This window comes from Pseudopipra pipra, unplaced genomic scaffold (assembly GCF_036250125.1).
Source record: "Pseudopipra pipra isolate bDixPip1 unplaced genomic scaffold, bDixPip1.hap1 HAP1_SCAFFOLD_381, whole genome shotgun sequence".
In the NCBI taxonomy this organism is placed as follows: Eukaryota; Metazoa; Chordata; class Aves; order Passeriformes; family Pipridae; genus Pseudopipra; species Pseudopipra pipra.
Genome location: NW_026990860.1, coordinates 1 through 11,375, shown reverse-complemented (window position 1 = coordinate 11,375; position 11,375 = coordinate 1). Strand labels below are relative to the sequence as shown.

At 58.3% G+C, this 11,375-nt stretch overlaps 1 long non-coding RNA gene across 3 annotated transcripts; it reads right to left on the bottom strand.

Moving 5' to 3' along the window:
* Positions 1 to 269: 269 nt before the first annotated feature.
* LOC135408371 (uncharacterized) lies at positions 270 to 10,042 on the bottom strand. 3 transcript variants are annotated; one of them, XR_010427552.1, is made up of 4 exons: positions 9,967 to 10,042; positions 9,225 to 9,364; positions 8,694 to 9,111; positions 270 to 789 (listed from the first exon to the last, which is right to left on the bottom strand). It is a non-coding gene; the product is annotated as an uncharacterized LOC135408371 (long non-coding RNA). The 3 variants fall into 3 exon arrangements; XR_010427553.1 differs by lacking the exon at positions 270 to 789 and adding an exon at positions 6,289 to 6,526; XR_010427554.1 differs by lacking the exon at positions 270 to 789 and adding an exon at positions 8,415 to 8,483.
* Positions 10,043 to 11,375: the final 1,333 nt, after the last annotated feature.

The window sequence follows — 11,375 nt, the reverse complement described above, 5'->3', positions numbered from 1 at the left end:
TGTAAGGAAGGACGGAGTAGCAGGGAAGGGCAGTGTTTCCAAACTGTCTGAATGTTGCCCCCAGGTTTGGGATGGAGCAGGGATGGGGGTGGTTGGGTTTGGCCTGGGCTGGTCAGGATCATCCATAAAGGACCCACCAGAGCCCTGAACCCTCACTGGACATGTCCAGCCCCTCAAGTCATTAATTTTCAATAGAGGACAAAGTATTGGTACTTGCTTCTGATCTGTGGAGAATTTCCTTCGGAATGATCAATGCAAAGTATCTCTTTGGGTCTTTTGTTTGTTTGTTTGTTTGTAATTTCCTCTCTGGCTTCAATGAGTTTGGTGTGTTCCTATTAAGGAAGCAGCCTGTTTTTATCTTGAAATTTGGGGTGGTTTGGTTTGTTTAAGTTTTTTTCCACCCACTGACTTGGGCCTTCCGTGCATAGTCCGTGTTGTCCCACAGGACTGCTTTGGTTCTGGGTCAGAGAGAGAGAAGGGAAGTGGCTTTTCCTCATCTGGAATGTTTCCAAGCAGAAGTGGGACATTGTCCTGCCCCTCCCCAAAGCACTGCAGGCACCTGGGAGTAGCTCAGGGCTGGCCCAGTTCTCTGAGACAGAACCATGGGGGAGAGGTTTAAGTATTAATCACATCTCTGGTGTCCCTTGGTTGCAAAGATTGGGTCCTACACTCCCAGAGCGTTAAGGAAAACAAGGAACTTCTGTTCTTCCTGGCAAACCTTCTGCTATTGCTTGTGCAGTGTTTGGGTTCTGTTGTCTGAGTTCCTGTCCAGGATCTTTCTAAGAGAACCTGTTAGAAATGTAGAGGTAGGATTAGAATTTGGGTCTGTTGCCTCCCCAACTGCCTCCAAGTCCTGATGGACTGGAGTGATGAGTGCTCTCAGTCCAGGTTATTTCTTACTATTGTGTGGCTTTCCCTCAGCTGTGGGTGAGGAATTGTGCAAGCAAGGCCTGTGTGCCCGTGGGTGTCTCCCGTGGGTGTCCGTGTGGCAGGGCTGGGACAAGGACTCGTGCAGGGACCCAGCTGGCACTGGAGCTGCTGCCATTCTGAGCCACTGCCAAGGGCTGGGGAGAGACCCTCTGGGAGGCTGTTGCCAGGATTCCATTGGGAGCTGGATCTCCCTCCAGCTGCAGCAGCCAGGGGAGGGTTCTTCCTTGTGCAGCCCAGTGGCTTCTGCTCAGGCTGGCCCAGAGTGGGGCTGGGGCAGGTTCTCCAGGGAACTGGAGCCAGCCCTGAACGGGGCTCTGGAGAGCAGGAGCTGCAGGGACTGAGGTTTGCAAAGCTGGGCTGAAGTTTGTCAAAGCAGCAGAACATTCTCATTCCTGTGGGTTTGTGGAGTCCGTGTTGGTGCCCAGGAGAACTGGGTCAGACTGGGCTTTGTGGTCTGAGAGCTGCCCCCCTAAATTTGGCAGGCTGTGTGTGCTGGCAATGAAGTGCTATCCCAGAGGCTGATGGTTTCTGTCTCCAGGGATGCCCAGGACGCTGCTAATGCCCAGGGATCTGCTCTGGGTCCAGGCTGTCCGTGCTGGAGGGCCCTGGTGGCTGCAGTCCCTGAGCCCACAGAGACAGAGAGAGCCCCGGCCCGAGTGGCCTTTGGCCCCTTGTCCTGAATTTGGGGTGAGCCTGGGAGCGTGTGGAGGGTGAGAATGAGGGCTGTGCTTCCAATTCATCATCCCTGGGAAGATCCTGTTGTTCCAGAGCGCTGGGGACAGTTTGGGCTTGGCAGCTTCAGAGCTGGATTGGAGCAGTCCCTGAAAAGAATCAGGAGAGTGGAGGTTTGTCCCAGTGGTGCTTTCACACCCCACTGGACAGGCTGGGCTTTGTGTTTGAGGTTGTCCTGTATTTGCTCTGCAGATAATGTGCCCTTCCTAATTCAGCCCAGCAGATCCCAAGGGCTCTGACAGGAATATTTGTTCTTTCCTTCCCTTGGGGATAACTTCATCTCCAAACTGCCATGAGCAATTCCTTAATTTCTCCTGAAGAAAACCAAGTGTCAGAGGCAGTTTGCCAAGGAGGCCAGAAGTGTCTTTGGAGCAGAGAGTGCTGCCAGCTGCGTGTGCCTGTCCCCAGCCTGGCACTGCCCACAGGGACACACGGGGCACTGACCATGAGAGGGAACAAAACCACTGCCTGCCAGAGGGTTTGTCCTGGGCCAGTCAGGCCTTGGGCAGGAATTGGACTGGGCAACTCCATCAGCTGCTCTTCCCTCCCCCACAAAGCCCCATCCCCTGGGCATTAATGACGTGCCCTGTGCCCAGCGCTCCCTGTTCACCCAACTGAAACCAGAGCAAGGCTTGCTTTGCTTGGAACAACTTAATGTAACTTTAAACCAAAATAAATCACTTCTTTCTTTTTTTTTTTTTCTTTTAGATGCTGGAATTGCCTCTCTGGCTGTGTGCTGAGCTCTGGCTGCAGGGGACTGTCAGGCCTTGGTGGCTGTGAGTTCCTGTTCTACTCCCTGGGAAACTGGAAAGAGTTATTCATTAGATTGCAGAAATGTAATTTCAAGGGGACCCAGCAACTGTTTGTGTAGGAAAAGGTGAGGTGCTGCAGAGGGGAGGGAGGTGGCATTTTGGAGGGGTCCCACTGAGGGGGGAGTGGAGACCCTGGGGCTGGAGTGTGAGTTCTTAAACAGGGAAGAAGGGAAGGATGCTTGGGAGGGAAACACTCAGGGAATGTGTAGGGATGGAATGGAAATTTAGGGTGTCAGGAAGAGCAAATGGGTGATGTAGAGGAAGGGAAATGTTGGGGGTAAGAGTTGATGTCATCTGTAGAGGGCAGAAGGACCATTTAGAGGTCCAGTGAGGCAGTGAGTGGTGGGCAGGTCGGGAAAATTTGTGTTTGTCAAATTTGAGGTCACCTGTAGCAGAGAGGATGTACCTCCTGATGGACACTGAGATAGTCAGGGGTGGGCAGGATGGGGGGAAACCTTTGGGGGTAAAACTTGAGGGAACGTCCAGGACAGAGAGTGAATATTTTGAAGGATAAATGAGGTACTCAGTGGTGGACAGCTGGGGAGTGTTTTAGGGTAAACTTGGGGTAGCCCACAGGGTAGAGAATGAACATGTATTTGTACCGAGGAGCTGATTACATGTGGGTAGGTAAGGAGAATTTTGGGAGTAAAATCTGGGCAATCTGTAGCAGAGTGAATGAATATCTTGGGGTAAAGTGAGGCAGTCAGTGTTGGGCAGGTAGGGAAAAATTCTGTTTGTAAAATTTGAGGTCACGTGGAGCAGAGAATGTACATCCTGAGATAAACTGGGGTAATCAGTTGTGGACATATGGGGAAAATTGGGGGGAAATATCTGAGGCAATCTCTATGTTAGAGAATGAATATTGAGAGATGAACATGAGGTACTCAGTGGTGGACTTGTAGGGAAAATTGTGGGGGTCAAATCTGTGGCAATGTGCAGCAGAGAGAAGGAACATTTTGGAATAAAGTGAGGCAGTCAGTAGGGGAGAGGCAGAGGAATTTCTGAGGGTGAAACTTGAGCAAATCTGCAGGGCAGAGAATGAATATTTGGAGGTCCAAAAGAGGCAATCAGTAGCGTGCATTAGGGAAGACTCTGGGGAGAGAATGACTCTTGCGTTCAAAAAGAGGTAATCAGGAGTGGGCTGGAAGGGGAAAGTTTGGGGGTTAAAAAGGAGGTTTATTCTCTGCAGGGCAGGGAATGAACACACTGAGGTAACCTGAGGTGATGAGTGGTGAGAGACACAGACAATTGTGGGTGTTAAAGTTCAGGTGATCTGCTGGGAAGAGAAGGAACCTGTTGAGGTAAAGACGAGGCACTGGGTGGCAGACAGGTGGGGAGAGGTTTGAGATAAGCCTGAGGTGTCTGTGGGGTGCAGAATGACCCTCTGTAGGTACAAAGGAGCTGGTCAGATGTGGACAGGTAAGGCAGATGTTGGGAGTAAAATGTGGGGCAATCTGTCGCAGAGAGAATGAATCTTTTGGGGTAAGGTGAGGCAGTCAGCAGTGGGCAGGGAGGGAAATCTTTGTTTGTCAAACCTGAGGTAATGTGCAGCAGAGAGAATGCACCTCCTGGGGTAAACTGGGGTAATCAGTAGTGGACAGGTGAGGAGGTTTTGGGGGAAACTTTGAGGTCATCTCTGTGGCAGAGGATGAATGTTTGGAGGTAAAAATGAGGTAATAAGTAGTTTACAGGCAGGGAAAACCGTGAGGCAAGTGTGGATGTCACCTAGGGGAGAAAATGAGCCTTTTGAGGTCCAGTGAGGCAGTCAGTGGTGGGCAGGGAGGGAAAATCTCTGTTTGTAAAGTCATAGGTCATGTGGAGGAGAGAGAATGCACCTCCTGGGGTAAACTGGGGTAAACCTTGCAGACCTGGAGGGAACATGTGGGGGGTAAAACTTGTGGGAATCTGCAGGGCAGAGAGTGAATCTTCTGAGGTGAAAATGAGTTCCTGGGTGGTGGAGAGGTGGGGAAAGTGTTGAGAGTAAACTGGAGGGGGTCTGATGGGTAGAGAATGAACATCTTGATGTAGAAGTGAGTTGCTGAGATGTGGAGGGGTTGGGAAAATGCAGTGGGTCCAGAGTGAGGTCACCTGTAGCAGAGAGGATGTACCTCCTGATGGACACTGAGGCAGTCAGGGGTGGGCAGGAGGGGAAACCTTTGGGGGTAAAACTTGAGGGGACGTCCAGGGCAGAGAGTGAATATTTTGAAGGATAAATGAGGTACTCAGTGGTGGACAGTTGGGGAGTGTTTTAGGGTAAACTTGGGGTAGCCCACAGGGTAGAGAATGAACATGTTATTTGTACAGAGGAGCTGATTACATGTGGGTAGGTAAGGAGAATTTTGGGAGTAGAATCTGTAGCAGAGAGAATGAATACCTTGGGGTAAAGTGAGGCAGTCAGTGTTGGGCAGGGAGGGAAAATTTGTGTTTGTAAACGTTGAGGTCACGTGGAGCAGAGAATGTACATCCTGAGGTAAACTGGGGTAATCAGTTGTGGACATATGGGGAAAATTACAAGGGTAAAACTTGAGGTAATGTCCAGGGGACAGAAGGAATATTTTGAGTTAAAACTTGGGGGGTTTTTAAGGAGGTTATCTCCAGGGGAGAGAAAGGACATCAGGAGGTCAACTGAGGGAATCAGTGGTGGCCAGGTGGGGAGATTCAGGGCAGAAATCTCTGAGGTAATCTTCAGGGTCCAGAATGAATCCTGAGAGGTGCAGAGGAGGCAATCAGGAGTGGACACCACAGTGGGCCCAGGGAAGGTTCTGGGGGTAAAATGTGTGGCAGTGTCTGGCAGAGAGAATGAACATTTTGGGATAAACTAAGGCAGTCATCAGTGGACAGGTAAAACTAGAGAAACCCTCCAGGGTGGAGAATGAATATTTGGAGGTCAAAAGGAGGTAGTCAGTGGTGAGGAGGTGGGGGAAGTTTTGAGAGTAAACTTGAGGTGGTCTGTAGGGTAGAGCATGAACATATTTAGGTATACATGAGGTGATCAGCTGTGGAGAGGTAGGGAAATTTTGGGGGTCCCACTTGAGCAAATCTGCAGGGCAGAGCATGAATATTTGGAGGTCCTAAAGAGGTAATCAGGAGTGTGCAGGTAGGGGAGACTCTGGGATTTAAAAAGTAGGTAAACTCAGGGAGAGAATGACTCAATTTTGTGTTCAAAAAGAGGTAATCAGGAGTGGGCTGGAAGGGGAAAGTTTGGGGGTTAAAAAGGAGGTTCATTCTCTGCAGGGCAGGGAATGAACACACTGAGGTAACCTGATGTGATGAGTGGTGAGAGACAGACAGTTGTGGGTGTTAAAGTTCAGGTAACCTGCTGGGAAGAGAAGGAACCTGTTGAGGGGAACTGAGGGTCTCTGCAGTGGCCAAGCAGGGAAATGTTGGGCTGATCCCTGAGTTGCTCCTGTGTGGGGCGGCTGCAGCGAGGCCGAGCCCTGGCCCTGATTTGCCAGCCATGGGCAGGGGGCTCTGTGCCAGCCGGGGGAGCAGCGGGGCCCCCGTGGCAGAGAGGGCAGGGGGGTTGTGGAGCTGCCCCGGGGGGAGCGGGGGGTCCTTTCCTGGGCCGCCTCCAGCCCCCCTCGATCCCCGGGGCTGCGCTGCCCCCCGAGGCTGTTTGGGGCAGAGAGTGCTGCCAGCTGCGTGTGCCTGTCCCCAGCCTGGCACTGCCCACAGGGACACACGGGGCACTGACCATGAGAGGGAACAAAACCACTGCCTGCCAGAGGGTTTGTCCTGGGCCAGTCAGGCTTGGGGCAGGAATTGGACTGGGCAACTCCATCAGCTGCTCTTCCCTCCCCCACAAAGCCCCATCCCCTGGGCATTAATGACGTGCCCTGTGCCCAGCGCTCCCTGTTCACCCAACTGAAACCAGAGCAAGGCTTGCTTTGCTTGGAACAACTTAAAGGAACTTGAAAACAAAATAAATCACTTTTTTCTTCTTTTTTTTCTTTTAGATGCTGGAATTGCCTCTCTGGCTGTGTACTGAGCTCTGGCTGCAGGGAACTGTCAGGCCTTGGTGGCTGTGAGTTCCTGTTCTTCTCCCTGGGAAACTGGAAAGAGTTATTCATTAGATTGCAGAAATGTTTTCTGAAACCTGTCCCCTTCTTTGTGCCTTTTGCTGACAGATCTTCTCTTTCTGCCTTTCAATTTACAGCCTCCTTGCAGCTCCCAGCCAGGAAAACCTGGGATAACTGAGGAGGGACAGAGATGAAGGTTTTGTCTGCAAACTTGGGGTAGTTTCTAGGGGATACAGCAACTGTTTTTGTAGGAAAGTGTGTTTAACCACATTGGCCCAAGTTGTGTTTGCACCAGCTGGGGCCAGAGGTGCCAGGCAATCCAAAGCAAACCCTGCTCAGCCTCCAAATCCCAGGGGAAGTTCTCCAAGCTGCTCATTGACGGACTAAAGATCCATTGAAATGGAACCAAGAGCACTAATAAGTTTCCTGAGAATCCCAGGATTGCTGTCCTAGAATTTTTAACAGTTTTTTTAAGCTTTTTATGACAAAAATTACTTTCTTCCTTTGATTGAGTCCCTCAGTAGGATTTGGGATTTCTGTGGATTCTGAATCCCTCCCAGTGGCCCTGACACTGGTCAGAGCTGGCAGGACAAACAGAGTCAGAGCTCCTGGCAGGCACAGGGGCTTTCCCCCAGAGTGGATCCAACTGCTGCCCCCCAGCCTGGCCAGGCGGGATCTGCTTTGGCTCCCGGCTTCTGCCAGAGACAGAATGTGTTCCCTTGATTGGAATGAGGATCCCGTAGCTTCATCTCCTAGAGGTTCCCTGGGCAGCTGATCCACTCTGCCCCGTGTCCTGCTCTCAGTTCCTGCCCAGCCAGAGCCATCTGTGCCAAGGGCACGAGCACTCCCAGCCTGGATAGGGAATGGGGGACTGGCTTGTGCACAATTCACCTAGAAAGTCAAACGAGGGGACTGTTGGGCAGCGGCTTTGGCCGACACGGCAGCACAAAGATTGTTCTCTGCAGGGGGCCCAGGTTTGGGTGCCGGTCTCAGCTTTGCAGGTTTGGATGAATTCTACCTACAGCCCGCAATTCCATGCAGAATTCCTGCTGGAACAGCCTCCCAGTGCCTCCTGGAGCCCGGCTGTTCCCCCGCAGAGCTGCCGCTCTAACGCCAGGTTTGCCAGGAAGCAGCCACGGTTCCAGGTTTGCTCAGCGGGATCGGGACAAGGACAGGTTGATATTCCACAGACTTTGCTGTTTATAACCCTCCTCCCCCAGCCCCGCTGGTGTCCCCTGGGGGGACTTGAGCGAGTTCCCTGGAATTGGGCCGGTTTTCCGCCCCGGGCCGGGCTCCAGGGGATGTGTTGGCCCAGGAGAAGGCGGGGGGCCGGACGCGCTCCCGGCCCGGGGCGAGGCAGCCCCTGAGCACGGGCGAGGACGTCTGTCCGGCCGGGAAGCCGCTGTCCCTTCGGAGCCTCGGGAGCGGCCCCGGGGAGTTCTTTTCCCCGAGGAAAGGGATGCACAGCCCTGCCTTCAGGGCACCTCGGCTCTGACCCACCTGTTCAAGCTGTCCACGGGTTCTGCAGGTGCGGTTGGGTCCCCGAAAAACTGCGAATTGCATCCAAGCCCAATTTTCTCCAAGCACCCCCTTTTCTTTTCAGGCATCTCCGAGGGCTCTTGCTCGGGATTTAGTGCCGCTGAGGGCACATGGCCCTGGCTTTAAGGCTGCTGCTGGCTGCTGGCCTCCGGCTGGAAGGGCAGGGATTTGGGGCGGGCGGGACACACGTGGGGGGCGCGGGGGAGCTCTGGGAGGTGGGCCCTGGGAATGGCTGCCCGCGCTGCTCTGCAGCCCCGCCGTGCCGACACTGCCGAGTGCCAGCTGGATTCTTTGGGTCCTTTGGGGCTGGCGCTGGGGCGTGTCCAGGGTGAGGCATCTCAGGGGGCCCGTTCAGAGCAGCGCCCGGCTGAGGAGCCGCGGGCAGCCCTTTCCCCGTGCCCACCCCACGGGGGCTGTAGGGCACAGCTCCAGGGCACAGCTCCTCCATCCCCTGGAAATAGGAAGCCTAAGCAGGGCTGGGTCGCTGTCTGTCGCTCCGGCCTCCTCCCGGCCCGCGTTCCCTGCCCAGCTGGGACTGCCCAGGGAGCCCCGAGAACGTTCCTGGCGGGAAGCGGGAGCCGCCGAGGGCTCCGTCCAACTCCGGGCCCGAAAAGCGGCCCCGACCTGAGCCCCCCCGGCATTTTGGGTTCCGAAGGCTCACCTGGAGGAGACGCTCCCCCGCAGGCGGGACCAGGCGGCGACACTCGACCAAACGCCTTTGCCTCGGAGCGAGGGATCCCTCCGGACTCGTTTGGCTCCTTTATCCCTGGAAATGAGCTCGGATGCCGCACGAGCACCTTTGCAGCCGTTGGGTGAAGCCCGGACGGGGCCGGAAAACCTCCCTGAGCAGGGCAGCGATGAATTGGTGCCCGTCCCCAGCCGGGCACAGCCCAGCCGGCCGCGCTCCCTCCGGCCCGTGGCTGCGAAGGGCTCCTGCAGAGATTGAATAAAAGCTCATTTCCTGACTGTATTTGCCCGCGGTCTTGCCCCTCTTTTGACTCGCGCAGCACCATCCGGTTGGAGCATTTCTTGGTTTCCTCCCCTGTAGCCGTTTCCCTCCCAGGCAGGGCCTTCCCCGTCTGCAAATAAAGAGGAAATGTTTCAACGGGATTTTGAAAACCAGAGGGTTTGCCCCGGGAGGGTGCGAGTTGCCGAGAAAGCGGGGCAGAGGAAGGAGAGCCTCAGGTCTCACCTGGCTGGTGTCAGATGAGCCGCACCTTCTGGATGGCAGGGCAAAGAACTGCTGTCGGTAATTGCCGAAGTTCCGCAGGCAGAGCTGGGAGCAGCCTGTGCCCGAGCCGCGGCACGGTCAGTGCCAGCTCCTGGGGCCGCCTGAGGACAGACACAGGGACACGGGGACAAACGAGCAGCTCTGCTTGGGGTCCCGGAGCACGGGAGGAACGGGGAAAGGGCTGCCGCCGTTCTTCCCTCCCCGGCAGGCCCCCAGCTCCCCGTGGCCGGAGCGGGCCCGTGGCCGGAGCCCCGGCGGGCCCCAGAGCCCTCGTTCCCGGGGGCCCTGGGGGTGGGAACCTCCTGGGGCCGCGTTTAAAGGGGAGACGGGCGATGTTCGCCCCGGGAGCGGGTGCGGTGGCCTCGGGGGTGCCCGAGCGGGGAAGCTCCGATCCCGCGGGGGGTACGGGCGGCACCCCTCCTCGGGGGTCCCGGGGCCGGCCCGGCGTGTCCCCGCGCGCCCCGGCCGGTCCCAGCCCCGGCTCCGCGTCTACACGACGAACGCGCCGCCGTTCTCCCCCGACCGGGCCCCGGCAGAGCCCCGGCCCGAGCGGCCCCGCCGCGCTCGGCCCCAGCGCCCGGCCCGGAGCGGCTCTTCTCGCCCGCGTTGCCGGGGCACAGGCGGCGAGGCCGGGCTGGGATGAGCCCAGCACCGATCCTGGTCCCCGTCCGGATGCCGAGCTCCATCCCAGCCCCAAACCAACCTCGCTCCTCCGGTCGCGGTCCCGGTCCTGGCCCCGATCCTTGTCCCGGTCCTCCTGCCGAGCTCCATCGCCACCCTCGCTCCTCCGACGCGCCGATCGCTCCCGCAGCATCCCGGTCCGAGGTTCCTCCACAAACTCGGGACGAGCGCGGCTCTGCCGGCTTTAAACGGCGCGGCCGGGGCGGGGCCGGGGCGGGGCCGGGGCGGAGCGGGGCCCGCACAGGTGTGCGAGGCGGGGCCCGTCCAGGTGCGCGGGGCGGGGACGGGCAGGGGGCGGGTCGGGGCGGGGGTATTTAAGCGCCGGAACTCACCCCCCGCGGCCGTTTGCTCGGGCAGTGCGCGGGGAGGCAGCAGCGCCGCGGGAGCCTCTCGCTGCCGCGGCCCTTTTTCTTTGCTTTTGTTTTTGTCTTTCTTTTGCTTTTCCCCCTTTTTTTCGTCCCCTCCCTTCCTCCCCACCCTCTACCCGCTCCCCGCACGCCGCCTCTCCCCGGCCGCCTGTCGCTGCCCTCCTGCACAGCCCGGCCCCCCCCCCCGCCCCCGGCCCCCCCTGCCTGCCCCTGCTCCCCCCCTCGCTGCTCCGCTGCACAGCCCGACCTGCCCGCACCCCCCGCTCCGTCCTTGCCCCCCCGCCCGTCCCGTCCGTCCCCCTGTCCCCCGGGCCGTGTCCCCGCAGCCGCGGGCTTGGGGGCGCCGCTTTAATAAAGCCGCGAGGGCGGAGCCGGCGCCCCCCCTGGATCCCCCTTTCCACGGGGCCGGGCCCGCTCGGCGGGTCCCCCCTGCAGTTCACAAGCACCGCCCGACACCGCCGGGGCTCCGGCCCGTCCCGACATCACACGGGGGGCTCCGCGGGCGGGGGGACGAGGGGGTGGCGGGGGGGGCAGGGGATGAGGGTCCCCTCCGGAGGAGGGGGCTCGGGGGGGACGAGGGGCAGGCGGGGGGGGCAGGGGATGAGGGTCCCCTCCGGAGGAGGGGGCTCGGGGAGGTGGGCGGGGGCAGGGGGGGCTCGGGGAGGGGGGCAGGGGGCAGGGGGATCCCCTCCGGAGGAGTGGGGTCCTCGGGTGGGAGGGGTCGGAGGGGGGAATTCCTCCCACTGATCCCTCCCACCCCGGGACTCCGTCCCTCGGGGGGCGATCGGGGGCGGGGCCCCCTCCGGAGAAGGGGGTCCCGGGGTGGGAGGGGGGAGTTTTCCCCCTGTCGGGCCCCTCCCACCCCGGGACTCCCCGCCCTGAGGGGTGGCCTGGGGACCCCCCTCCAGGGCAGTGGGGTCCCGCGGTGGGAGGGGTCAGAGGGGGGAACTCCTCCCACTGATCCCTCCACCCCGGGACTCCTCCCCCGGGGGGCGGTCGGGGGCGGGGCCCCCTCCGGGAAAGGGGGTCCCGGGGTGGGAGGGGAGGAGGGGCGAGTTCCCCA